Consider the following 27,380-nt stretch of genomic DNA (forward strand, 5'->3'; position numbering starts at 1 on the left):
TATCTTGAAGGAATGGGGGAACGGGGGGAGGTTTGCGTAAGGACGGCACTCGGGGCACCGGAGCGGATACGGAAGCGTGGGCGGAGCGAATTCCTCGGCGGATGCGCAGCCTGTAGGGCGGCTGGAATCCTCCGTCGAATTCTGACGAGGCAACGAGATTTCGGGGAATTTCTCTAGTCGACTTGGAGCTTCGGCCTGGCTGAATGAATGAAAACCACGACCCCTCTCGTAGGTGTAACATTCATCCGTGGTAGTTATATAAGGGACATGAAAGGGAATCAGTGGTTGGGAAGGGAGTGAGACAGGGTTGTAGCCTTTCCCCGATGTTATTGTATCTGTATATCGAGCAAGCAGTGAAGGAAACAAAAGAAATATGCGGAGTAGGTATTAAAATTCATGGAGAAGAAAAAAAAACTTTGAGGTTTGCGGATGACATAGTAATTCTGTCAGAGACAGCAAAGGACTTGGAAGAGCAGTTGAACGGAATGGATAGTGTCTTGAAGGGAGGATATAAGATGAACATCAACAAAAGAAAAACGAGGATAATGGAATGTAGTCCAATTAAGTCGGGTGATGGTGAGGGAATTAGATTAGGAAATGAGACACTTAAAGTAGTAAAGGAGTTTTGCTATTTGGTGAGCAAAATAACTGATGATGGTCGAAGTAGAAAGGATACAAAATGTAGCCTGGCAATGGCAAGGAAAGCGTTTCTGAAGAAGAGAAATTTGTTAACATCGAGTGTAGATTTAAGTGTCAGGAAGCCGTTTCTGAAAGTATTTGTATGGAGTGTAGCCATGTATGCATGTGAAACATGGACGATAAATAGTTTGGACAAGAAGAGAATAGAAGCTTTCGAAATGTGGTGCTGCAGAAGAATGCTGAAGGTTAGATGGGTAGATCACATAGCTAATGAGGAGGTACTGAATAGGATTGGGGAGAAGAGGCGTTTGTGGCACAACTTGACTAGAAGAAGGGATCGGTTGGTAGGACATGTTCTGAGTCATCAAGGGATCACCCATTTAGTATTGGAGGGCAGCGTGGAGGATAAAAATCGTAGAGGGAGACCAAGAGATGAATACACTAAGCAGATTCAGAAGGGTGTAGGTTGCAGTAGGTACTGCGAGATGAAGAATCTTGCACAGGATAGAGTAGTATGGAGAACTGCATCAAACCAGTCTCAGGACTGAAGACCACAACAACAACAACAATTATATGAAAGCAGTCGCTAACACCCTGAATGAATTTAATGAAACAGAGCAGTTTTATGATTCTCATTGACCTAGCGCCGTATCTGCGACAGATTGTATAAATGATTGCATTCCACCTGCATCTGTCACTTTTACCTCATCTACGACTGCCGAAATACTATGCAAACCACTGTGAAGTGTACGAAATTTTAAATTTCGCATATAAGTAATCACTCACGCAGGAGAACCGTACAAACGTACAAGTACCGTCTGAGCCGTGCGTGGCTCGTGTTCCCGCCATCATGTATTTTACACCCTGTTTTTAACGTACTTCCAGTCAACTACGTTAAATTACTACTGTCACTGAGTTGCTGCTTTGCCTGACCGTGAGCGGCGCTAGCACCGCGTATCGATATATCCCCTCTCGTAGTATCTTTGCTGGACTGCTATTACTTCCCAGTCTGTCGTAAGCGAGTTCGGATCGCGAGGTCGGATCAGCCAGTCAGTGGGAACGCGTCTGGAGCACAGTCCGGACTTGCGAGTCCGGGAGTTGCAATGCGGCACTAGTGCAGTCGGGTTGGAGCAGTGAGGTCTGCGAGAGTGGGCATTAGGAGTGATTGTGTTGTGACTTGGCAAGACAGCCAAGCCACTATGAGAGGAAGCAGAAAGGCACGCGTTTAAGCTCACGCAGGCTGGCGTGAGGTCTGGAACAGTTAAAGGAATAGAGAATAGCCAAAAACGTACGTAGCTGCTGGAATACTTAACTTTAATCCATAATTGGTGAACATCGGTCTGACGGTACATGCATCACAAGATAAATAGCAAATGATAATGGCGCCTTGCTAGGTCGTAGCAAATGACGTAGCTGAAGGCTATGCTAACTATCGTCTCGGCAAATGAGATCGTAATTTGTCAGTGAACCATTGCTAGCAAAGTCGGCTGTACAACTGGACGAGTGCTAGGACGTCTCTCTAGACCTGCCGTGTGGCGGCGCTCGGTCTGCAATCACTGACAGTGGCGACACGCGGGTCCGACGTATACTACCGGACCGCGGCCGATTTAAAGGCTACTACCTAGCAAGTGTGGTGTCTGGCGGTGACACCACAGATTTAAAATGGAATGATCATATAAAGTTGATCGTCGGTAAAGCGGATGCCAGACTGAGACTCATTGGAAGAATCCTAAGGAAATGCAATCCGAAAACAAAGGAAGTAGATTACAGTACACTTGTTCGCCCACTGCTTGAATACTGCTCACCAGTGTGGGATCCGTACCAGATAGGATTGATAGAAGAGATAGAGAAGAACCAACGGAGAGCAGTGCGCTTCGTTACAGGATCGTTTAGTAATCGCGAAAGCGTTAAGCAGATGATAGATAAACTCCAGTGGAAGACTCTGCAGGAGAGACGCTCAGTAGCTCGGTACGGGCTTTTGTTGAAGTTTCGAGAACATACTTCAACGAGGAGTCAAGCAATATATTGCTGCCTCCTACTTATATCTCGCGAAGAGACCATGAGGATAAAATCAGAGAGATTAGAGTCCACACAGAGGCATACCGACAATCTTTCTTTCCACGAACAATACGAGACTGGAATAGACGGGAGAACCGATAGAGGTACTCAAGGTACCCTCTGCCACACACCGTCAGGTGGCTTGCGTAGTATGGATGTAGTTGTAGATGTAGACATGGCTCGCCCGACCATTGCCGCCACGCATCACTTGAGCCGGCCACGGTTTTGGTGGATCGTCGGTCGGTCGTCCTACTGGACGACGCGTATTGGCTCGCCGATAGTTTATGAGTCGGCTGTTTGAGCGTGTGTGTGTGTGTGTGTGTGTGTGTGTGTGTGTGCGCGCATCGACTGCCGATTTGTCTTCGTGCGTGCTTAATTACTGTTGTGTATCGTTCAGGTCTTCATGGAAGTGCTTGTCAGGTTGTGTATGTAGTTGGCGTTATTTTCACTGACGACGATTGTAAATGTTGTCGGCATTCTGAGGGAGTCGGTCGGTTGCTGCGGACCAGGGAAGATATCTCCGCGCAGTGCAGTCGGCTGGGTCCGCTGGCGGTCCCTGCGCAGTGTCGGATCGTGTGTGGAGCTGTCCGATCGCTACGAGCTTCGTGGTTCACCGACCCAGGACGTCAAAGTTGAGTGGTGTTTCAGGTACCCAAGCCACGTCCATTTACGTTGTGTAGTTCGTTTTGGTGGTTCGCTGTTGGGGAGATTTTCCTGTGAGCAACACCGAGTGTTTGTATTGCTCAAATTTAACCCCCATCCGGTGGAATTAACTATATTGATTGACTACAATTCAACTGGACCAGCGGAATTTTCTCCCTTGTGGCCGTTAGTGTTTTGGTTACCTGCCCTATCCACTGACGTAATTTCAGGCAGTGCCCTTTCCTCACCGGTTGTCGTTGTCCAACACGGTTCGGCTATGTGCCGTTGTGGTCTAAAGGTGTTATTAAATTATAATAAATTACAATTTTGAGTGAACCTGACCGTCACTTTATTTGGCCCTTTCCACAATCCTAATCACCTGTTCTGTCCTGCGGGTTTAACGGGCGTCTCACCATCGTCTGACCATCGCACAGGCTCTCATACGTAGGAATTAGTAATAAGTATCGCTTGTGTGGAGAAACAACTGACATAGTTTGCAAGCAAATAAGCTGCCAAGACTTGATGGAATCCCAATTCGGTTTTACAAAGAGCAGCCTCGCCATTGGCTCCTCACTTAGCTTGACATTTTTCGCGAATCTCTCACCCAGCACAAAGTCCAAAGCGATTGGAAGAAAGAGCAGTTGGCTTTGTATATAAGAAGGGTAAAAGAACAGACCCGCAAATTTTCATACTAACATCCCTAACATCGGTTTGCTTCAGAATTCTTGAATATATTCTCAGTGCGAATGTAATAAACATCATTGAGACGGAAAAGTTTTGCCGACGAATCAACAAGGTTTTAGAAAGCATCGTTCGTGCAAAACTCAGCTTGCCCTTTTCTAATATGATATCCTGTATGAATGAAGGGCAACAGGCAGAGTCCTTATTCCAAGATTCCCGAAACACATTTGACATACTGCCTCGCTGCAGACTGTTAACAAAGTACGAGCATACAGTATATCTTTCCAGATACGTGAGGCGCTCAAATACTTCTTAGGTAACAGAATCCAGTTCGTTGTTTTCGATGGCGCGTGTCCGTCAGGAACAAGGGATCGTCGAGAGTGCCCCAGCGAAGTGTAATCGAGTGGCTGCTATTTTCTGTGTACATAATTGATCTGGCGGGCAGAGTGAGCAGCAATTTGCGGCTGTTTGCTGCTGCTGCTGCAGCGGTGTATAGGAAGGTGTCGTTGAGTGACTATAGGATGATACAATATGACTTTAAAAAGTCCTAGTTGGTGTGACGAATGGCAGCTAGCTCCAAATCTAGAAAATGTAAGTTAGTGCAGATGAGTGAGAAAAAAAAACATAATGTTCGAATACAGTATCAGCAGAGTGCTGTTTGGCACAGTCAAGTCGGTTAATATTCAGACGTGACGTTCCAAAGCGATATGAAATGGAACGAGCATGTACGGATTGCTTCAGGGAAGGCGTATTGTCGTCTTTGGTTTGTTGGGAGAATTTCAGGAAAGTGTGGTTCTTCTTCACGGGAGACCGCTTATAGATCACCTTAGAACTTAGAACTTAGAACTTAGAACTCCTTAAACCTAACTAACCTAAGGACATCACACGACACCCAGTCATCACGAGGCAGAGAAAATCCCTGACCCCGCCGGGAATCGAACCCGGAAACCCGGGCGTGTATAGATCACCAGTACGACCTACTCTTGAGTATTGCTCAAGTGCTTGGGGTCCGCACCACGTTGGATTATAGGAAGACAAGCAATTCCGAGGCGAGCTACTAGATTTGTTACCGGTGGTTCCAACAACACACAAATATTACGAAGATGCTTCAAGAACTCCAATGAGAATCCCTGGAGGGGAGGCGACGTTCTTTTCGAGGAACGCTTAGAAATTCAGAAAAAATGACTGCAAACGATTCTACTGCCGCCAACGCACATTTCGCATAAGGACCACAAAGATAAGATACGAATTATTAGGACTCGTGCAGAGGCATATAGGCAGTTGTTCTTCCTTCGCTCTATTTGCGAGTGGAACAGGAAAACAGATGACTAATAGTGATACTGAGTGCTCTTCGCCACTCACCGTACGGTGACTCAGTCTTGTCGATATTTAGGAAGGTGTAGTACATTTTTGAATTCATCGTTTAAAGCTTGTTTTTGAAACTTTGGAAATAGGCTTTCTCGGGACTTTCAAATAGCGCAATGATCACGATTCAAAGATAAGGGAAATAAGAGCTCCTACTGAGGCGCTGAGACAGTCGTTTTTCCCTAGCGTGATCCGTGAGTGGAACAGAGGGGAGGAAATATGACTTTGGCGCGAATTGTAGCCTCCGCCACACACCGCTTGGTGACTAGCGGAGTATATATGTAGATGTGGACGTAGACTTAAACATCTGCCATTTCAGTGTCTTTATCATCTCCATGACAATCTTCCAGGGGTGGAACAAGCCTGTGACGTGATTCCTCAGGTTTTCTCGGCGTGAATGATTAATGACGTGTTTCTGAAACCAGCATTTCATCAGAAAACCTGGAAGCATGTCATTAAACCTGTCACCATTCGTGTTGTCCTTCTTTGAGCAGGTTTACTGTCCTCTGTGAGTTCTTTTTGGCACAGGTCCATCATACACCAGAGCAATATTCTGTAATACGTCGCACGAGTATTTCGTAAGCTATCTCATTTCGAGACTGACTGCTTTTGACAGTCTTCGCGTTCTAAGTCGTTGAGGTGACTTCTATAGTTGTTGTGGGCTCTCCTACAGTATAACCCGTTTCTGCTTCGGAATTTTATACGACTTACATTTAAATTCACAGACTCTCCTATGTCTGGGGTGCAAACTGAATTCCTTGTTATGCTTGTCCTCATTTTTAGGATGTCCTTTATACTCACTCCAAGTGTTTGGTAACTTCAACTCTGATGTCTGTAAGTGATGAAATTAGACGACCTGGAAATGCTTGAGCATTTGTTGTACTTTTGTAAAGTTTGGACCTTACGCCATTTTCAGATATCCGGACATTTGTAGACAATACGTTTGCCAGAAATCAGTGATGGCACATAATGCCATATTAGTCCTGCTTTCGCTCTCCTTCGTAGCGGGCTTCCATTAGTAGCCGAGTTGTACGTAGTTCCAGCACCTGGATCCAACAAAAGAGCAGTTTTGGAACGTGGCAAGACTTTGTTGAATGTCATTACAGCTAGCATACCTGAATTTTCTTATCAAAGGGTTGCGCTGCATTACCTGTCGGACGTTACGCAGTCTCTCGCACGCGCTGCCATTGACAAGCGCCCACATTCATTCCACTTGTGAGTTCAAATGTCAAAGCTGCAATAAAATCCTGTACCAGTTACACCATCAGTACGAGTGTGTGTCACAAGTTTAAAATTACATGTATTACCAAATAGCATAGCACTAAACTTACACGTTACGACCGAACATTTGTTAATGTGGTCATGGTATTTTCATGATGCTTCATTCAGACTGTATTTCATTAAATTTATACATGAAAAATGTAAACCAAGAGACCACGGTCTTTGTGGGAGGATATTCGTTGGGCACTGTAGTGCAGACAGCGCGAATTTAACGATTTGCAAGCCTATTTTCTGTTGTAAACTCAGACACCATTTTGAGTAGAAGAGAGCTATATCGAATATTAGTGGGTATTAAAGGTGAAAAAAATATTGACAGTAGGTAATAAGAGCAAATGGGGTGAGAGGAACACTATTGAGTATAGAATACAGAGAAAAAGATGGGATTAAGAAATTATTAAGGACGTTGTGTTCAGTTGTACAGTCTGATTTAAATAATTTTAGCAGTTCACGTTTAATGTCCAAAGTTGCTATGTCACTGTGACGTGTACTGTCTACAAACGGCCACCACAGTGCAGCCATAAAAAAAACATTAACCTCTTTATCTACCACGAAATGCAATTAAAAAATATGAAATTCAGCTATGGCGAAAAGTGTCCGTTGGGAAGGTAATGTGGGGGGGGGGGGGGGGGGTACCTTATAATGAACTTCTGCCCAGGAATACTCTACGGCGCATAACTATCCTTCCGCAACACCACTTTGAAAGGAAAGGCAACGCAAGGTTTATGCGCAGACGACTCATTTGGGGCCCTAGTAGTGAAACTGAAGTTGGCACAAGGTATTGCACTGCAAAATAACTCCTATTATCTCATACAAAAGTGCAAAAAATTAATAAATGATCACGGGGTGTTATCTTTTGGAATATAGATGACATTCAAAATAATGATAGATTTATTACACAAAAATCAAGGGTGACATCATACATACACAGAAATAAATAAATTTTAATTTAGTTCAAGGCATATTTAATGAAATAAAGAATGTATTGAGGTACTGCTGACCAAGTGGTCAGGCATCTTATCCGCATGGCTGTAACGGATCGTGCAGCCACGTCTCGATCCCTGAGTCAACAGATGGGGACATTTGCAAGACAACAACCATCTGCACGAACAGTTCGACGACGTTTGCAGCAGCATGGACTATCAGCTCGGAGACCATGGCTGCGATTACCCTTGACGCTGCATCACAGAAAGGAGCGCCTGCGATGGTGTACTCAACGACGAACCTGGGTGCACGAATGGCAAAACGTCATTTTTTCGGATGAATCCAGGTTCTGTTTACAGCATCATGATGGTCGCATCCGTGTTTGGCGATATCGCGGTGAACGCAAATTGGAAGTGTGTGTTCTTCATCGCCACGCCATACTGGCGTATCACCCGGCGTGATGGTATGGGGTGCCATTGGTTACTCGTCTCGGTCACCTCTTGTTCGCATTGACGGCACTTTGAATAGTGGACGTTACATTTCAGATGTGTTACGACCCGTGGCTCTACCCTTCATTCGATCCCTGCGAAACGCTACATTTCAGCAGGATAATGAACGACTGCATGTTGCAGGTCCTGTACGGGCCTTTCTGGGTACAGAAAATGTTCGTTTGCTACCCTGGCCAGCATATTCTCCAGATCTCTCACCAATTGAAAACGTCTGGTCAATGGTGGCCGAACAACTGGCTCGTCACAATACGCCAGTCACTACTCTTGATGAACTGTGGTATCGTGTTGAAGCTGCATGGGCAGCTGTACCTGTATAAGCCATCCAAACTCTGTTTGACTCAATGCCCAGGCGTATCAAGGCCGTTATTACGGCCAGAGGTGGTTGTTCTGGGTACTGATTTCTCAGGATCTATGCACCCAAATTACGTGAAAATGTAATCACATGTCGGTTCTAGTATAATATATTTGTCCAATGAATGCCCGTTTATCATATGCGTTTCTTCTTAGTGTAGCAATTTTAATGGCCATTAGCGTATTTCCAAAAACACTGCAAGTAGAGTACTCACGGAAAAACTTAAAACTACCAACTGAAACGCGGCAGAGCTTTTTTAAGCCAGTTGCATGATTCACGTCTCTCAGCGCAGCCTCCCACCAGAAAACAGGCAGTTTCTGTCCTGCAATCCTATTGCTGTCCGCAAGAGAGAACAGGTGCCCTTCGGTACGTATTCTGATGTCGCCGTTGGATTTCCAGTCAAGACGCTGGTTCTCTGATCGCGTGGAAACAGCTCATCATAGGTGCCTATGTGACACCTAAAAAGCGCAGTGGCTATCCCGGCCCCAGCGTGTAGGGTGTCCTGTCGCGCCAGCCCATTTTAGCCATCAAGGAGAAATGTCTTCATGATCCTTACAGATCTCGAAGAAAGATGCATGGAAAAACATCGGTTGGGTACATGCAGAATATGAAGAATGCACTCTCTTCAACAGGAATCAATTGCTACCATGGCACCGGTCAATCGCCACTCAGATAAAGAAATTGTAAAAACTCTGCCGCAAGTTGCTGGGACAACGTACTGTGATCCACTAAGAGTCTTGCTCGTGTCTGGGGAAAGCCCTACACTTCTGGCCATGCCCGCCAGGCTGCCACCCTTTGCGTCGTTTGACCATCGAACACACTCCCGTGTGGACGACACAGTAATAAGCATCCCAGGCGTAGAGAAAGAAGGGGAGGAAATGAATGCAAATAAGACAAAGGTCCGGATGGAATCCCAGTTCGGTTTTTCAAAGGGTACTCTACGGATTTTGCCACTTACTTGCATTTATCGTGAATTTCTAGCCCAGCGTTAAGTTCCAAGCGACTGGATAAAAGCGCAGGTGACTCCTGTGTATAAGAAGGGCAAAGGAACAGACCCGCAAAATTACAGACCAATACCCGTAACATCGGTTTGCTGCAGAATACTTTAACATATTCTTCGAATATAATAAATTTTCTTGAGACCGAGAAGCTTGATTTCCACGAATCAAGATGGTTTTAGAAAGCATCGATCGTGTGAATCACAGCTTGCGCCTTTCTCACATGAGAATGGATGAAGGGAAAAGGGCAGATTCCATACTTTCAGAATTTCGGAAAGCGCCTAAGACTGTAAGAGCATATTGGGTACTTTCACAGATACACAAATGATTTGCCGGACAGGGAGCGCAGCAATATGCGGCTTTTTGCTGATGATGCTGTGATGTACGGGAAGTTTGTCGACATTGAGTGACTTTTGCGGGATACAGGACGACTTGGACAAAATTTGTGTTTCTGTGATAAATGGCAGCTAGCTCTAAATGTAGGAAAGTATAAGTTAATGTGGATTAGTAGGAAAAAACAAACCTATAATTTTCGGATTCAGCATTAGTGGTCTCCTGCTTGACATACTCAAGTCGTTTAAATATCTGGGCATACCTCAGCAAAGCGATATGAAATGGAATGAGCTTGTAAGGACTGTGGTAGGAGAGGCGAATAGCCGTTTTTTTTTTTTGAGCGAATTCTAGGAAAGTGTGGTTAATCTGTAAAGGAGTCCGCATGTAGAACGCTAGTGTCACCTATTCTTGAGTACTGCTGGAGTGGTTGGGATCCGTACCAGGTCGGATTAAAGGAAGACATCGAAGCAATTCAGAGGCAGGCTGCTGGGTTTGTTACTAGTAGCTTGAAACAACATGCAAGTGTTACGGAGATGCCTCGGAAACTCAAATGGGAATCACTGGAGGGAAGGCAACATTCTTTTCCAGGAACACTACTGAGAAAATTAAGAAAACCGGCTGACTGCAGAGTGATTCTGTTGCTTCCAACATACAATGTGCGTAAGGACCACGAAGATAAGATACGAGAAATTAGGGCTTGTACGGAGGAAGGCTGAAGGTTGCAGGCGTAAAATATAGGGACCGAAAGGCTATTTACAATTTGTACAGAAATCAGATGGCAGTTATAAAACCCGAGGGGCATGAAAGATAAGCAGTGGTTCAGAAGGGAGTGAGACAGGATTGTAGCCTATCCCCGATGTTATTCAATCTGCATATTGAGCAAGCAGGAAAGGAAACGAAAGAAAAATTTGGAGTAGGAATTAAAATCCAGGAAGAAGAAATAAAAACTTTGAGGTTTGCCGACGACATTGTAATAATGGACAGCGTCTTGAAAGAAAGATATAAGATGAACATCAACAAAAGCAAAACGAAGATAATGGAGTGTAGTCAAATTAAATCAGGTGATGCTGGGGGAATTAGATTAGGAAATGAGACACTTCGAGAAATAGATGAGTTTGGTGTTTGAGAAGCAATATAACTGATGATGATCGATGTATGAAGGATATAAAATGCAGACTGGCTATGGCAAGGAAAGCGTTTCTGAAGAAGAGAAATTTGTTAACATCGAGTAAAGATTTAAGTGACAGGAAGTTTTTCTGAAAGTATTTATATGGAGTGTAGCGATGTATGGAAGTGAAACATGGACGATAAATATTTTAGACAAGAAGAGAATAGAAGCTTTTGAAATGTGGTGATACAGAAGAATGCTGAAGATTAGATGGGTAGACCACGTAACTAATAAGAAGGTACTGAATAGAATTGGGGAGAAGAGGAATTTGTGGAACAACTTGACTAGAGGAAGGGGCATCAAGGGATCATTAATTTAGTATTGGAGGGAAGTGTGGAGGGTAAAAATGGTAGATGGAGACCAAGAGGTGAATATAATAATCAGATTCAGAAGGATGTAGATTGCAGTAATCATTCGGAAATGAAGAGGCTTGCAGAGGACAGAGTAGGATGGAGAGCTGCATCAAACCAGTCTTTGGACTGAAGACCACAACGATAACAACAAAGGAATATATACAACCTTTTTTCTACCGTTCTGTTTGCGAGTGGAACAGAAAAGGAAATGACTGGTGATGGTATGGGGAATCCTACACCGCAAGCCTTAAGGTAGACTGCGGAGTATCGATGTAGATATAGAAACCGTTGATCCAGTCTCCCAGCACTGGCCGATATTCCTCCACCTGCGCCCTTTCGTTGTTATCAGAACCTACACCAGTAAAGATGCCTTTTCACTCTCTCCCGTTGGTGACCTTCCCTTCACCCATCTGCGTCCGTAACTGTCCAACAAACCTTTCCACAAAACACAAGCCCAGTCCCGTCACCTCGAATTGCTCTGTGCAATTAGATACCGATGAACTCAGTACCTAACCACTCTCAACCCTATGTAATGAGCATCGTATTGGTCATAGTGCGTTCCTAACTGGATATAAGTGTCCTAATTGTGTACATCCGCATTATGTGAATGACTAAAGACAGAGAAAGGTGACACCCAAAGGACTTACCTTCTTTCACAAACCTACACTTGTAGTAAATTTTTAGTTGGGGAATGTCACACTTAAAACATGGAAGTGGGACACAGACAAACTAAAATTTGAATTTCTCATTAACAGATACATTAATCAATCTTAATGAAAATGGAAAAAGGAGATTAACTTTCCCAACTTCAACCCAAAAATAAAAAATATAAGAACAGCAGATATTTTATGTAATTACATGTTCTGTCTTTTATATACAGTTACAAGAAAACATAAAATGTTGATGAATTACACTGAAAGGACCCTTATTTCAAAGTTTTAATCCATTTTTTACATATTTTGAGGTATAATTTATATTTACAGTATGTTCCTTAATTTTACGTATTTTAATATTATTACGGTACTGTTAAACATTTTCCTAAGTCCCATATCTATTCGTTACACAGCAAGAAACGAAAAAACAAGTTTCATTATAGTGTTTCTTATATTGTCGTCAATCCCGTTGCACTCAAAGCTAAATTGCACAAGTTCGATGCGAACGACAGTGATTCATTTTAAATTCTTTCCTCTCCTGTTCTCAAATGTTTCACAATGTGCAACCGTCAGCTGCTTTTAAGTTAACCACGGTATTGCGTTGGTTGCAGGGAACATACCCTGGAACGAACTTCAGCTACCTGAATTCAAACATTTCTTACAGAAATATTGCTACCGCAACATTCCTGACTACTCCGCTCTCAGGAAGAATTACTTGAATTCTTGCTACGTTGACATATTAGAAACAGCGTGGGCTGACATTGGCAGATCACGTATATGGATTTCCGATGGTGAGGCAACGCATGCTGTGAGCCGTTTTATCACTAATCTAGTAGTGGGCAAGTTGGACTCTGAAGCTGCATCTAAATGTTATTCAATTTATTGCAAACCTTTGGAATCAAATGGTTCTGAGCATTATGGGACTTAACGTCTGAGGTCATCAGTCCCCTAGAACTTAGAACTACTTAACCTAACTAACCTAAGGATATCACACACATCCATGTCTGAGGCAAGATTCGAACCTGCGACTGTAGCGGTCACGCGGTTCCAGACTGAAGCCCCTAGAACCGCTCGGCCACCCTTTGAAATCAACGAATAGTTCAACATTTGCTAGATTTATTAATGGTGGATTTAAGGTACAGTGTCCAGACGGAGTAAAAAAAGAGAGCGTTCCACTGATGTGCAGAGATGCAGCTCCATACATGTTGAAAGCTGGGAAATCGCTTAATGTACTTTATCCAAAATTAGTGCATGTTTCTTGTAAGACTCACGCACTGAAACGAGAGGCAGAGACAGTCAGACACCAATCCGCGGAGATAAATTCAGTGATAATAGCAACAGAGACCTGAAATGTCTTTATCGTGTACAACGATACATGTACACTCATGGTCAGAAAAAAAGCAGAACACCTTGAACGACTAGAGATAGGACGTTCATATTCACAGGACATGTGCATTAGTATGTTCTGCAGAAATGAGTAGCATTTGAATCATGTCGTCCCGCGATTTCAAGGTCAACGTCGATATCGCGGCGCAACGCCACCTACCGATAAAATGTGCTGCGGCTCCCGTTGTCGCCATAAACCGAAGCTAATGGATCAGTATAACTTGAGCAGACGTGCAGGATGCCTCTCAGATGTCTGCGCGAAACGTGCCGTCACCTCAATGAGTTTGGAAGAGGGCGCATTACTGGCATGAGAGGATTTGAAAAACTCAAGAGTTGTGACTGCAGCGGTAAGAAAGCGTCACGTGACTTCACAACATCCACTCCTCACTTCACTCCAGATGTCACTTTCAATTAAACTAACCGTCAAAGTAGAGATGGATATGCGGCACAGATGTATTGTTTAAGAGCTTGTGAGCAGCAGCAAGGACCTCCTCGCAGTTGAGTATTGGACAGCAGCGGGCAATACTGACCATCCTTCCTTTCTGTCAATGACAGAATCGACTGGGTCGATTGGTTCTCGTCGCCATACGGGCAGCGCAGCAATCTCTAGTTGCAATTATGACATTTTGACAGACAGCAGGATTGACTCAACATATTCGTTCTCTGACAGCAGCCTGTCTACATTGTAGTTCTTGAAGTTCACTTTCTCGCTTGTGATTAGCTCAAAAGATTGGCATTAAGGTATTCATGGCTCCATGAGGAGCAAAGTGTATGCAGTAAAGTGGAGTAGCCCAACAGGCATGTTGATGCTCAATAATGGCTCTGAGCACTATGGGACTTATCTGAGGTCATCAGTCCCCTAGAGCTTAGAACTACTTAAACCTAACTAACCTGAGGACATCACAGACATCCATGCCCGAGGCAGGATTCGAACCTGCGACCGTAGCGGTCGCGCTGTTCCAGACTGAAGCGCCTAGAACCGCTCGGCCACACCAGCCGGCCATGTTGATGCTATCCAAGTGCAATTTGATTATTAGTTAGTCCTGCTCTGTTCCATTTTCTTAGCTGATAGAAGGTGATATTGTCAGAAGCAGAAAAAATAGATGTGCTTTATACACCAAAGCGCCAAAGAAGCTGGTATAGACGTGTCCATTCAAATACAGCGATATGTAAACAGACAGAATACACCCTGCAGTCGGCAAAGCCAATATAACACAAGTGTCTGGCGTAGTTTTTAGATCGGTTACAGTTGCTAAATGGCATGTTATCGAGGTTTAACTGAGTTTGAACGTGGTGTTGTATTCGGCGCAAGAGGGATGGGATACAGCATCTCCGAGGTAGCGATGAAGTGGGGATTTTCCCATACGACCATTTTACGAGCGTACGGTGAATATCAGGAATCCTTTAAAACATCAAACCTCTGACATTGCTGCGGCCGGAGAAAGATCCTGCAAGAATGGGACTAACAACGACTGAAGAGAATCGTTTAACGTGACAGAAGGGCAACCCTTCCACAAATGGCTGCAGATTTCAATGGTGGACCATCAACAAGGGTCAGGGTGCAAACCATTCGACGAATCATTATCGATATGGGCTTTCGGAGCCGAAGGCCCACTCGTGTACCCTTGAGAACTACACGACACAAAGCTTTACGCCTCGCCTGGGCCCGTCAACACCGACATTGGACTGTTGATAACTGGAATCATGTTGGGTGGTCGGACGAGTCTCGTTGTATCGAGGGGATGGACGTGTACGGGTATGGTGACAGCCTCATGATGAGTCCATAGACCCTGCATGTCAGCAGGGGACTGTTCAAGCTGTTGGAGATTCTGTAATGGTGTGGGGCGTGTGCAGTTGCAGTAATATGGGACCCCTGATACGCCTAGATACGACTCTGACAGGTGATACGTACGTAAGCATCCTGTCTGATCACCTGCATCCATTCACGTCCATTGTGCACTCCGACAGACTAGGCAATTCTAGCAGGACAATGCGGCACCCCACACATCCAGAATTGCTACAGCGTGGCTCCAGGAACACTCTTCTGAGTTTAAAACCTGGCCACCAAACTCCCCAAAACATGAACATTTTTGAGCACATCTTAAATGTCTTTGAACGTGCTGTTCAGAAGAGATCTCCAACCGCTCGTAGTCTTACGTATTTATGGACAGCCCTGCAGGATCCAAGGTGTCAGTTCCCTCCACTACTACTTCAGACATTAGTCGAGTCCATGCCACGTCTTGTTGTGGCAGTTCTGCGTGCTCGCGTGGGCACTACACGGTATTAAGTAGGTGTAACTGTTTCTTTGTCTCTTCAGTGTAGATTATTTAATAGTGCACAACAGCATTTGGCTACAGTCTGGCTGAATCACAAGAACTCAGGTATCAACAAGGTATGAATGTGCATTGCATGACGTCAACACAGAAATCTGTCCCTGTACTGGGTCCTGGTAAAGTCTTGTCAGAGAGGTGTTAAGCTTCTCAGGAATCCTCCGGACACTGGCGAGCCAAAGGGGTGTGCTACGTGGCTGCACTGCCCCAGGTGCCAGGTGAGCTGCTCTGTCAGGTGTTTGTCAACACCAGATCGTCCCTCTGGGACATTCATCCTCAATCAGATTCTGTCTCTCTCTGAAACCACTCAGGTAGTCAAGGCCACATGTCTCGAGAGTCCATCTGCTCCGAAAGCTGCTGTCAGTCGCCCAGACTGTGGGTCAATGGCCTGCCATCAGATGTGTCGTCTCCTGACCCCACTGCTGTGTTGTTGAAACGCCTGTCCGTCTGTGCTAGGCTGCCTGTGTGTGTCACGTGTCCTTAAAGCAAAGGGGCAGGTCCAAGTCTGCACATATTTCACATATGCCATATCAGCGACTGAGATACAACGATTTTACCCAAAATCATAAAGAAACAACCAGTGAATATGACAATATGCAAAAAATGAATTCATTAGGATATAATTAAAATCTACATAAATATAAGTGCTTATAAAGTGTGGTGTGCGTACTGTAAGACATTCAGCATACACACCATCAGATTATTTGACTTGTCGCTCTAACGAAGTAGGCGAGTGTCAGCAATATGTCTCGTGGTCTTATTGTGGCGTGTTTATCTTCTGCCGTTAGGTCAGACGATAGAAATGCCACTGGCACGCTTAGAGTAGCAGATTGACGGTGACCAACTTTAAACAGAACTTGATTAATTTTCACACACATTTATTAAAATAATAACAAGCATAAAAATTACTTAACTTGGTTCTGGATGCTATTTACAATTGACAATCTGAAGTTCCTTTGGTATTGGTGCGTTAGTCTTATTCTCACATATATCTCTGATACTTGACAAAAGTGTCTATACATTTATCTTCATGGCTATGTACAGGGATATGGTAATCTTATTAGGCGCAGACTGAAACTTGACTATACACTGGTACAGACAAATGTAGAACTCGTACAGACTGGTACAGACTAATGCAGACTGAATAATCGGAGGTCTGTACACTCGTTATAATACCTCGCGCATTCATGTATCACTGCGCGAGTGTGATCTGCGAGGAGAAAAGGTTCTACGTTAGCAGCAATCTCATTGGCTGCGTTACATATTAATACGCGGATCGGCGGAAGTAGAATTTGGTCCATCTCTATGGCAGCACCATCTCGTAGTGCGGAGACGGACGAGCGCTGCGCCTGCGCTGTTGTGCTTAGCGGGGCGCGCTCTAGTGGGAAAGTTGTGTACGCGCTGACTACGCGGAACTATGTACACAACATAAAGTATCTAGAATAGGTAGACAGTGGTCCTCAAGTACAAAATAAGCCTTTATGTGTGTAAGGCGTGAAATTTCAGTTACTGTTGATGCTACTGAATCCGTTATTGACCATGCAGCGGTGTCTGTACATGAAGCTAACATACCTCACCCACATATTTACCATCACCTCCTAAGAACTAAGTTTAACTATTTCCCATCCCCACTGACACCAGAATTACCTATGCTAACATGAAATTAAATAACAGGAAGGTAGGTGCAAATATATTAAATTACAACGCATCAGCACAGATGACATCATTCAAAGCTTTCATGAGTAGAACATTCCCTGTGGGGATGTCCACAGTCAGATACACCAGCTGCACAATCTGTGAACATTTTCTCTCACACACAAATAACAACAACACAGGAACAAAAAAATTACATTAAACCTACATGAGCATATTATTTGTGATATTGATCACGCCACTGTGTTGATAAGAAGTAAAAAATTATAATTGCAAACCTGTGGTCACATACCTCCAGTTAAAACATACTCATAACTTTCATATGGCTGGATTACATTGGTTACAAAACCGTTCTTCCGGTTCACCTATCTCGTGGCATAATTAGTGGCGTGATATGGGATGCCTATTTCTCAGAAACTGCCAACCTTACATTTCCTGCTTCCTGAAACTCATAGTCCGCATCAACGACATCATATCAACTCTCAAATACAAAAATTTAATTTGGTGTGCTTAGATCTCTGCTGACAGTTGATATACTCTGAGGAAAGATTCCTGCCTTTCATAGTGTGTGGTCTGCATGATCCCTACACTCGCTCAAACAATTTCTTCCATGCTACGTGGTTAGTCAACATTCTGAATGTCTTCACTATTTGTGCAACCAATCTCAGTACTCCACGAAAAAGAAACCGACCATGTAGTGTGATATGGGTCACTCCAGGAATACTCTATGATCATTGTCCTACACTACGTTAGCCTGTATCAAACTCAATAACTAAGATTGCTTCAGATACGCATCCATGGCGTTGGCGCAATAAAAATGCCGGTGAAAACACAACATGGGCAAACACGCAACTTAGGTGTGGGCAGTCACAGCAATTGAACAGCAACGACTCTAAGCAAAAGTGAAAGAGGACTATGTCTTGGAAAGGGAAACGACACGGATTCTCCAAACTTGAAGCAAATGAAAAAAAATTCTCACTCTAGCTGATACAAATAACGACATAATAGAAAGAGCACAGTTTCATATGACCTATGTCACTTAGTTTTATCACAGAAATTACTCTGGTAAGTCTGCAGCATATCCTCTCATCTTCTTTATCAGCGCAATACTATCAACAAGCAAGTATGGAAATTATACTTCACAACCAGATTCTCTCTGACTGAATGGGACCACAATTAATTAATCATCATAATCCTAGGATGGCACACGTTCGTATTTAAAAGCACCCACATACTAACACTAAATATTCTTACCAAACAACAACAAGTAGACTAAAACAAAGTAATTTGATCGTAATTGAATCTGTAGCATCTCTCTTTACCCGACAAAAGACTTGATGCGACAAATGTGATGCAGTCCCATTGACTTGTTACTTTTAATATATTCCAGCTCTACCGCATTCAGGGGTGCGTACATCGGATGTGCACAGGTCCAGTGTAAACTCAGAAAAATATCATGGCAAATCTGTTTCTGTTTATTCGAGAGCCTGAAAGACTTTACAGGGACTTTCTGCCTAACATCGACTTTGTGCACTTGCACCTTCTTGTCAGATTGCTCCTTCCATTTCCTGGATGCTTTGAGTATCTTGTGGAGTGCCTGCTCCACGGCAACCCAAGAGCAGGGAGTCTTCTTGCCAGTGATGTGGCAGAGTCGTGGTGATGCTAATACGGTCATATTTATAAATCTCTTGTAGGAATTAACTATCCCAAGAAAGCCTCTGGCTTGTTTTTTCGTTGTCAGTATGACAAATTTTGCAATAGCCTTAATATTTTCCAAGTACGGAGAGATCCTTCTGCCGTAAACACGTCTCCATGAAATTTGACTCGCGAAGTCCCGAAACATGACTTACTGATGTTTGCTGTTACATTGTGTTCTTTGAAATATTGTAGGACCTGGTTCAGGATTTTATTATAATCATCTCACGCTGCTTCTACTATCAAGAGATCAAGCACATAATTGTGACACGCTGTTTAAGAGAATCGTTCTGAACACTGTCCAACATTTATATAAAGGCAGCTGAAGGTATGTTACCACTCTAACGCCAAACCCGTAAGATTTATGGGTCTAGGGGTCGCGCCAGGCCCATAAATTTTACCGGCTGCAGTATTTAATTTAGTACAAAACACTGCAACGCTACTTTAACAGGTGTTACACGTTTTACAGATTTCTAAAACAAAATGCTTCCATAAATGGCACTGCTGTATGGTATTGTTTAAAGAATAGAGTTAAAAATAGAATGGAGCTATCATTATGTCACAAATTTGAAGCCGTGGTCTGCCATCTTATGTAGCCAATACACATTAGGTTCACCGCATTTATACCTCCTTGTGACTTCACCCTGACGAGCCCATGCCCACTTTCAACAATTGGGGGTAATTATCGATTTTTCTTGTCATATCTAGAACAACACCTGGTGCTGTGGTTGTGTGGAGATGTACTTGTTTCGTAAAAAATGCCAGCTTGCGTCATGTACAGGTGCACTAATCGATCTGATCGTAATCTGAAGTTTAAAGGAATTACATTTCACTCCAAAGTGGAGCCTTCAAGCAATACACTTTTATTGTAGTGGTTTTATTTCTGTCGTTTGTGTTTAGATTTCCTATCAGTCCAACCCACAAAGCTCTCTGGGCTAACAAAGAACACATAGCGAAGATATTTTGCAAACGTGAACATCAAAACTGTTGCGCATACAAGCCCAAAGCAGAAAATGTAACGAACAAAAGGCAGTACTATTACGCAAACAAGCTTTAGTTTCGGAGATCCAGCTTCATTTTCTACCGATACAAATACAATAAAAGTGGAATTATATGGATTACGAAAGTATCCTTCACATCACAAACCATCCATTCTTGGTTATTCGAAATATATCAAGAAAAAACAAGTTACATTGACGGGACTTAACGTGTCTTATTACCAGAGCAAATACGCGTTTAAGAACAGGAAAACTTTCCAAGTTGCCTTCCTAACCCCACGTTATTTACAAAAGATCAGTAATTTTTAGTATTTAAAAACAGCTGTTGCATATACACAACAGAAATAATGAACGAGAAGAAGTCGTATACAGTAGTCTACTAATGTTTTGGGCTATTTGAGATAGCTGCAGGCCATGCCCACTCTGCCTTCAAAACTACATACGGCGCAAGTCTAAACTGACACCCCCTCTATTGTTTACAGCGTTAGTTTCGAGTTAAAATTTGTCTTTGCGTTCTCAGTATTCCTTGTATAGTGATTTTATTAGTAATCATCTTTCAGCAAGGTTTATTAGATTCAGGAATCGCGGATTTGATTAACGGTAGGGACACTCCAGATAATGTAGAGTGTGATTCAGAAGATTTTGAATATAGTGGTGTTTTTGAAGGTACATATTCATTAATTTGCAACAGAATATCACTGCTCAAAATTGTGCAGCACACAAATTTTTGTGTACTGTGTGCAGTTCCAGAAGCAAGAAAGAGAGTGACAAGGCTTCTCTCAAAGAAACATGCTACCAGTGTAAAGGGTGTGATGTTGTACTATGCCTGCAACCTTGTTCCAAAATTTTCTACGTTAAAAACGATATGATTCCATGTGAAATTTATGTGGAATAACTGTAAACAGACAGTAAGATATAATGTAATATTATAAAATTAGTTAAAAATAAATTTTGAGTTTTTTCTTCATATGACTTTTCTAAATTCTAAAAAACGCTTAAGTGATCTACAACTATAACTCAGAACTATGAATTCCAGTGAAGTTTCTTTCAGATAGTATTAAAGCAAAAAAGCACAGCTTTGATATGGTACTAAATGAGCCACTATCAAATAAGCAGATTTTATTCAATGACTTCTTAAATGTTGGTGAAACTGCCTGGTCTCTATGGATGGGTACATAAAATAGGCCTGGTGCTGAAAGTGTTAACCCAAATGTTAGGCACCTGATTGATAGCCTCTACCAAATGCCAGGAACACATTTTTCGACAATCTGGATGCAGTGGTATCTGCCAGTAGCTGTACCACAAGTCAATTGACCAAAATAGTCACTCGATGATAATTTTGTAGAAGTTCTTCTAATTTGTCTTGCCTGTCAGTCTCTGGCTTCAATACCGAATTTATTTGTCATGAATCTAAGACAAGCTGTACAGAACCATCTTTTTTCTCCACCACTTTGAGTGTATGTAGATGTAGCAGGCTTAATTATACCATCATCTAACATTGTGTGATTTCAACAAACACTTTGTACTTGTACATGAAGGATATGGGATATAAGCACTCCGTCTTCAGGCCACAAGTGGCCCATCGGGACCATCCGACTGCCGTGTCATCCTCATTGAGGATGCGGATAGGAGGGGCGTGTGGTCAGCACACTGCTCTCCCAGTCGTTATGATGGTTTTCTTTGACCGGAGCCGCTACTATTCGGTCGAGTAGCTCCTCAATTGGCATCACGAGGCTGAGTGCACCCCGAAAAATGGCAACAGCACACGGCGGCCTGGATGGTCACCCATCCAAGAGCCGGCCACGCCCGACAGCGCTTAACTTCGGTGATCTCAAGGGAACCGGTGTATCCACTGCGGCAAGGCCGTTGCCATATGGGATATGGTGATACAAAAATTTCTTGTGCTTCCATAAGCAGAGTGCATACTGAACGTTCTTCTTAGTGTCAATCTTCAGTAAAAATAGTTTTGCATTGGCTAACATAATGTTTCGTAAATCTTCTCTCTCTTTCCCCGTAATGTTCTGCAGTTTCTGTATCCTTTCTTCAGTTGCGTCCTTCACATTTTCTCTCAACTCTTCTTCATCTTGTTCACATAAGTTTTGATTGTAATGTCAGTTTTTTACTTCTTCCTCGTCTCTATCAGCATAACTAAGCTTAAGACAATAGTGCACTCCTCAGATCATATTCAATTGACAGCATTCTTTTGCAACATGACCTTTCTTCTATAAATATTTAATATGGCTTGTTGTTCATTCAGGAAATCCATGCCAAGAATTAAGTCAATAGTCAGATTTGGCAAAACCAAGAAAGTTTATGTCCCCGACACTTGAACAGTAGGTGCGATAGGAGTTGTACCTCCATGTCTTTGACAATTAATGCACCTTTTATCCTCGTCTTTCTGAGTGACATAACTGGCCTACAATGATGCTCTGTACCTTTTTATATGCTGTTTCTGATATGACTGTGATGTGGTTATCACTGTCTAAAATACCCTTCAGTCCCACATTTCCTATCGTAACCTGTACAATAAGATGTAGATCCTGTCTTGCGACTTCCTCATTTTCTTCTGACAGTAGCTGGCCTATGTCTTCATATTCCAACAAGTTTATTTATGTCCTTCTAGTTACTGATGTGGATGCATTGGGAGCCTGTCCCATATCTACATTCTGCCAATATGTGACAGGTTCCCCTTATGGCGTTCGATTGACAGGTTTGGAGGGTGTGTTTCTACAATTTCCGTATGCTGATGTCTCTCACCTGGTTCTCACTAGTTTTGCTCAAAATTCTGATTGTTATTCACCCTCCCCCCCCCCCCCCCAATAAAATTATTCCAGTGGCTTCCCTCAACTAGTTGTACCTTTGCTTGCAGTTTGCCATAATTGTGTCCTCCTGATGATCCATTCCTATTGTTATTCTTCCTATTTGTTTCTCTTTGACGACTTATGGACATTTCCAAGGTGATTTTTCCTCTTCTCTCGTATGTTGTTTGCTTCATATGTGAACACTAGCTCTCACAAAACGCTTTTGTATGCCTCTATGTTATCTCTGCACCTCCTCACTAGTACCTCAATGATAACTTCAAGTAGGAAAGCGAATTATTTTGCTTTCACTACACAGCTCACCCGAGGATTTGATTCTTTTTGACTAATGAGTCAACGAATTTCACAGAGCACGTGAAGCCCAATGATGCCAGATTCCTGAACATCATGATCTCTTCTTTTGTTCTGTCCTGAGTCTCGCACGACCAGTAACAGGCGAGGAAAGCATCTCTGTATCGCTTGTATGGTCTGCAGGTGGCCGCAATACCTCACATTTTTTCAGTTACCAACCCTTCCACGTGTTCAGAGATAAATTTTAAATTTTATACCCGTGGCAAAGAGGGTGGCATCGACCGATCAAATTGAGCAATCTAAGGCTTTGGGTGCAATGTTTTACTACTATCTCGATAGTTCTGGAAATTCTGAACTAAGATAGAGTGCTTATGGTGGAATGCCAATTCATTGCTTGCTCTTATTGTTTCCGTTGCTTCTGATACACACATTTCTTCCATATGACGGATGATGCTGTTACACAAATTACTGCTACATCTTCCCACACTACCTTCGTCACTAATGTGTGAGACACATCTCCTGAGTGGCGTACACTTGTGTGATGATCCGCGCTCTGAGTACTGTTACACGACTGGCGGTGCACTCGATTATTGTGGACACGCAACAGAAAATCAGTCTACTGTGTGTAACGGATCTGCTATATCGGAATGTAGTCAGCCCCACTCACTTTCTGCTCCATTCCTTTTAGACGATCATTGTCAGCTTTCGTTCTTTTTGCACTTCTGATCTCCACCTACTTCACACGATCCCGCAGTTCTTTGACATCGTTGATTATATCTGTTTGCTGTGCATTATTCCATAAGTGACCCCCCACACCTCTGGTAAGTCTGCCTCCTGCTGGTGTAGTTGATCTATCCTCTCCGAATTTCTTGTTATTTCTTCCTGTGTTTCTTTTACTACCTCCTTGCCCTCTTCCCGTAGTGTGGGCAGAACCTTCTTCGTTTCACTTGCTGTATTTTTTGCCTGCTTTTTGTGTTCCTTCAGTACTATTGCCTCTTTCCTTGCTGCTAGTGCTTCCATCCTGATTACTCCTGCATCTTTCTTAGCAGTCAGTTGATATTTCTTTTGATTCAGTCGACATATTCTTAATTTTCGTCACGCGTCTTTGATTTAGATTATATTTTTCTTCGATTCTTTCTCGAATTCGTTTCTTTTCTTACTTTCTTCTTGCGATATCTTTTTTTCCTGCTTAAAAATTATAAGACTGCGTTAATCTGCCTATTCTCGCCTGTCACTGCTTCTGGCATAAATGCGGATGGACTCATTTCACTATGGCAATATAGAGGTGAAACCAACCTATCATTACTCTTTGCTGAAGCATTCAACTTCAAGATGTTGGGAACCAACTCTTCCTTCATGTTGACTATCATAAAACACACAATTCAGTTCCTCACAATCTGATGCTACTTTATACATACTGCTACCACTTCTGTCTGACTGTTCCATACGAAAATTGATCAGGTCTTCATCGGACTTGTCTATCTTCCTGTTTTGATCCTATTCCATGTTACGAAAACTACTGTTTTTATTCTCTTCGCTCTTTAATCGTGCTTTCCTTCTCGTTATTATTCAGGTGACCCTCTAACATATCATTATAAGAACGGAATCAATTGCCTACTATCCCTGGGACAACAAAACCTACACTATATTGACACAGATACACTCCTGGAAATGGAAAAAAGAACACATTGACACCGGTGTGTCAGACCCACCATACTTGCTCCGGACACTGCGAGAGGGCTGTACAAGCAATGATCACACGCACGGCACAGCGGACACACCAGGAACCGCGGTGTTGGCCGTCGAATGGCGCTAGCTGCGCAGCATTTGTGCACCGCCGCCGTCAGTGTCAGCCAGTTTGCCGTGGCATACGGAGCTCCATCGCAGTCTTTAACACTGGTAGCATGCCGCGACAGCGTGGACGTGAACCGTATGTGCAGTTGACGGACTTTGAGCGAGGGCGTATAGTGGGCATGCGGGAGGCCGGGTGGACGTACCGCCGAATTGCTCAACACGTGGGGCGTGAGGTCTCCACTGTACATCGATGTTGTCGCCAGTGGTCGGCGGAAGGTGCACGTGCCCGTCGACCTGGGACCGGACCGCAGCGACGCACGGATGCACGCCAAGACCGTAGGATCCTACGCAGTGCCGTAGGGGACCACACCGCCACTTCCCAGCAAATTAGGGACACTGTTGCTCCTGGGGTATCGGCGAGGACCATTCGCAACCGTCTCCATGAAGCTGGGCTACGGTCCCGCACACCGTTAGGCCGTCTTCCGCTCACGCCCCAACATCGTGCAGCCCGCCTCCAGTGGTGTCGCGACAGGCGTGAATGGAGGGACGAATGGAGACGTGTCGTCTTCAGCGATGAGAGTCGCTTCTGCCTTGGTGCCAATGATGGTCGTATGCGTGTTTGGCACCGTGCAGGTGAGCGCCACAATCAGGACTGCATACGACCGAGGCACACAGGGCCAACACCCGGCACCATGGTGTGGGGAGCGATCTCCTACACTGGCCGTACACCACTGGTGATCGTCGAGGGGACACTGAATAGTGCACGGTACATCCAAACCGTCATCGAACCCATCGTTCTACCATTCCTAGACCGGCAAGGGAACTTGCTGTTCCAACAGGACAATGCACGTCCGCATGTATCCCGTGCCACCCAACGTGCTCTAGAAGGTGTAAGTCAACTACCCTGGCCAGCAAGATCTCCGGATCTGTCCCCCATTGAGCATGTTTGGGACTGGATGAAGCGTCGTCTCACGCGGTCCGCACGTCCAGCACGAACGCTGGTCCAACTGAGGCGCCAGGTGGAAATGGCATGGCAAGCCGTTCCACAGGACTACATCCAGCATCTCTACGATCGTCTCCATGGGTGAAAGCAGCCTGCATTGCTGCGAAAGGTTGATATACACTGTACTAGTGCCGACATTGTGCATGCTCTGTTGCCTGTGTCTATGTGCCTGTGGTTCTGTCAGTGTGATCATGTGATGTATCTGACCCCAGGAATGTGTCAATAAAGTTTCCCCTTCCTGGGACAATGAATTCACGGTGTTCTTATTTCAATTTCCAGGAGTGTATATTTCAAGGAATAGTCCCTCCATCAGTTCAAATGGTTGAAATGGCTCTAAGCACTATGGGACTTAATATCTGAGGTCATCATTCCCCTAGACTTAGAACTACTTAAACCTAACTAACCTAACGACATCACACACATCCATGCCTGAGGCAGGATTCGAACTTACGACCGTAGCAGCAACGCGGTCCCGGACTGAAGCGCCTAGAACCGCACGGCCACTACGGCTGGCAATCCCTCCAACAGTGAATGATGATGTTATCAACGCTATAAACAACAACACGTGGTGCAGAAACTACAGACCAACACACTCAGCTTAAAAAAAAAAAAAGCCCCATGGTTTCATAAATTCGCACCAGCAACTGTAACTACCACAGATCTAAATGTTCACAATGTTACATAAGAAAACTGACTGGTTATCAAACTGATTTTATATGACTGCAAATCAAATCGAAACCCAATCCTGACAGGCTGTGATTTATACACGACATTACACTGAAGAGCCAAAGAAACTGGTACACCTGCCTAATATTGTGTAGGGCCCGCGTGAGCACGCAGAAGTGCCGCAATACGATTAATGTCTGAAGCGGTGCTGAAGGGAATTGACGCCATGAATGCTGTGGGGCTGCCCATAAATCTGTAAGAGTATGAGGGGGTGGAGATCTCTTCTGAACTGCACGTTGCAAGGCATCTCATATGTTCAATAATGTTCATATCTGGGGAGTTTGGTGGAAAGCGGAAGTGTTTAAACCCAGAAGACTGTTCCTGGTGCCACTTTGGAGCTGTTCTGGACGTGTAGGGTGTCGCATTGTCCTGTCGGAATTTCCCAAGTCCGTCGGAAAACACAACGGACATGAATGGATGCAGGTGATCAGGCAGGATTCCTTCGTATGTGTCACCTGTCAGAGTCGTATCTAGACGTATCAGGCGCCCCATACCACTTCAACTGCACACGCCCCACACCATTACAGAGCCTCCGCCAGCTTGAACAGTCCCATACTGACATACAGGGTCCATGGATTCCCGAGGTTGTCTCCATAACCGTGCCACACGACCATCCGCTCGATATAAATTGAAACGAAACTCGTCTGACCAGGCAACATGTGTCCAGTCATCAACAGTCCAGTGTCGGTGTTGACGGGCCCAGGTGATGCGCACAGCTTTGTGTCGTACAGT

The 27,380-nt window shown here is 44.0% G+C and overlaps 1 pseudogene; it reads right to left on the reverse strand.

The window, feature by feature from the left end:
• Nucleotides 1-21,768: 21,768 nt before the first annotated feature.
• On the reverse strand, nt 21,769-21,886 carry LOC126413558 (5S ribosomal RNA; annotated as a pseudogene).
• Nucleotides 21,887-27,380: the final 5,494 nt, after the last annotated feature.

The sequence above is a fragment of the Schistocerca serialis genome, chromosome 7 (genome assembly GCF_023864345.2).
Source record: "Schistocerca serialis cubense isolate TAMUIC-IGC-003099 chromosome 7, iqSchSeri2.2, whole genome shotgun sequence".
Taxonomy (NCBI): Eukaryota; Metazoa; Arthropoda; class Insecta; order Orthoptera; family Acrididae; genus Schistocerca; species Schistocerca serialis.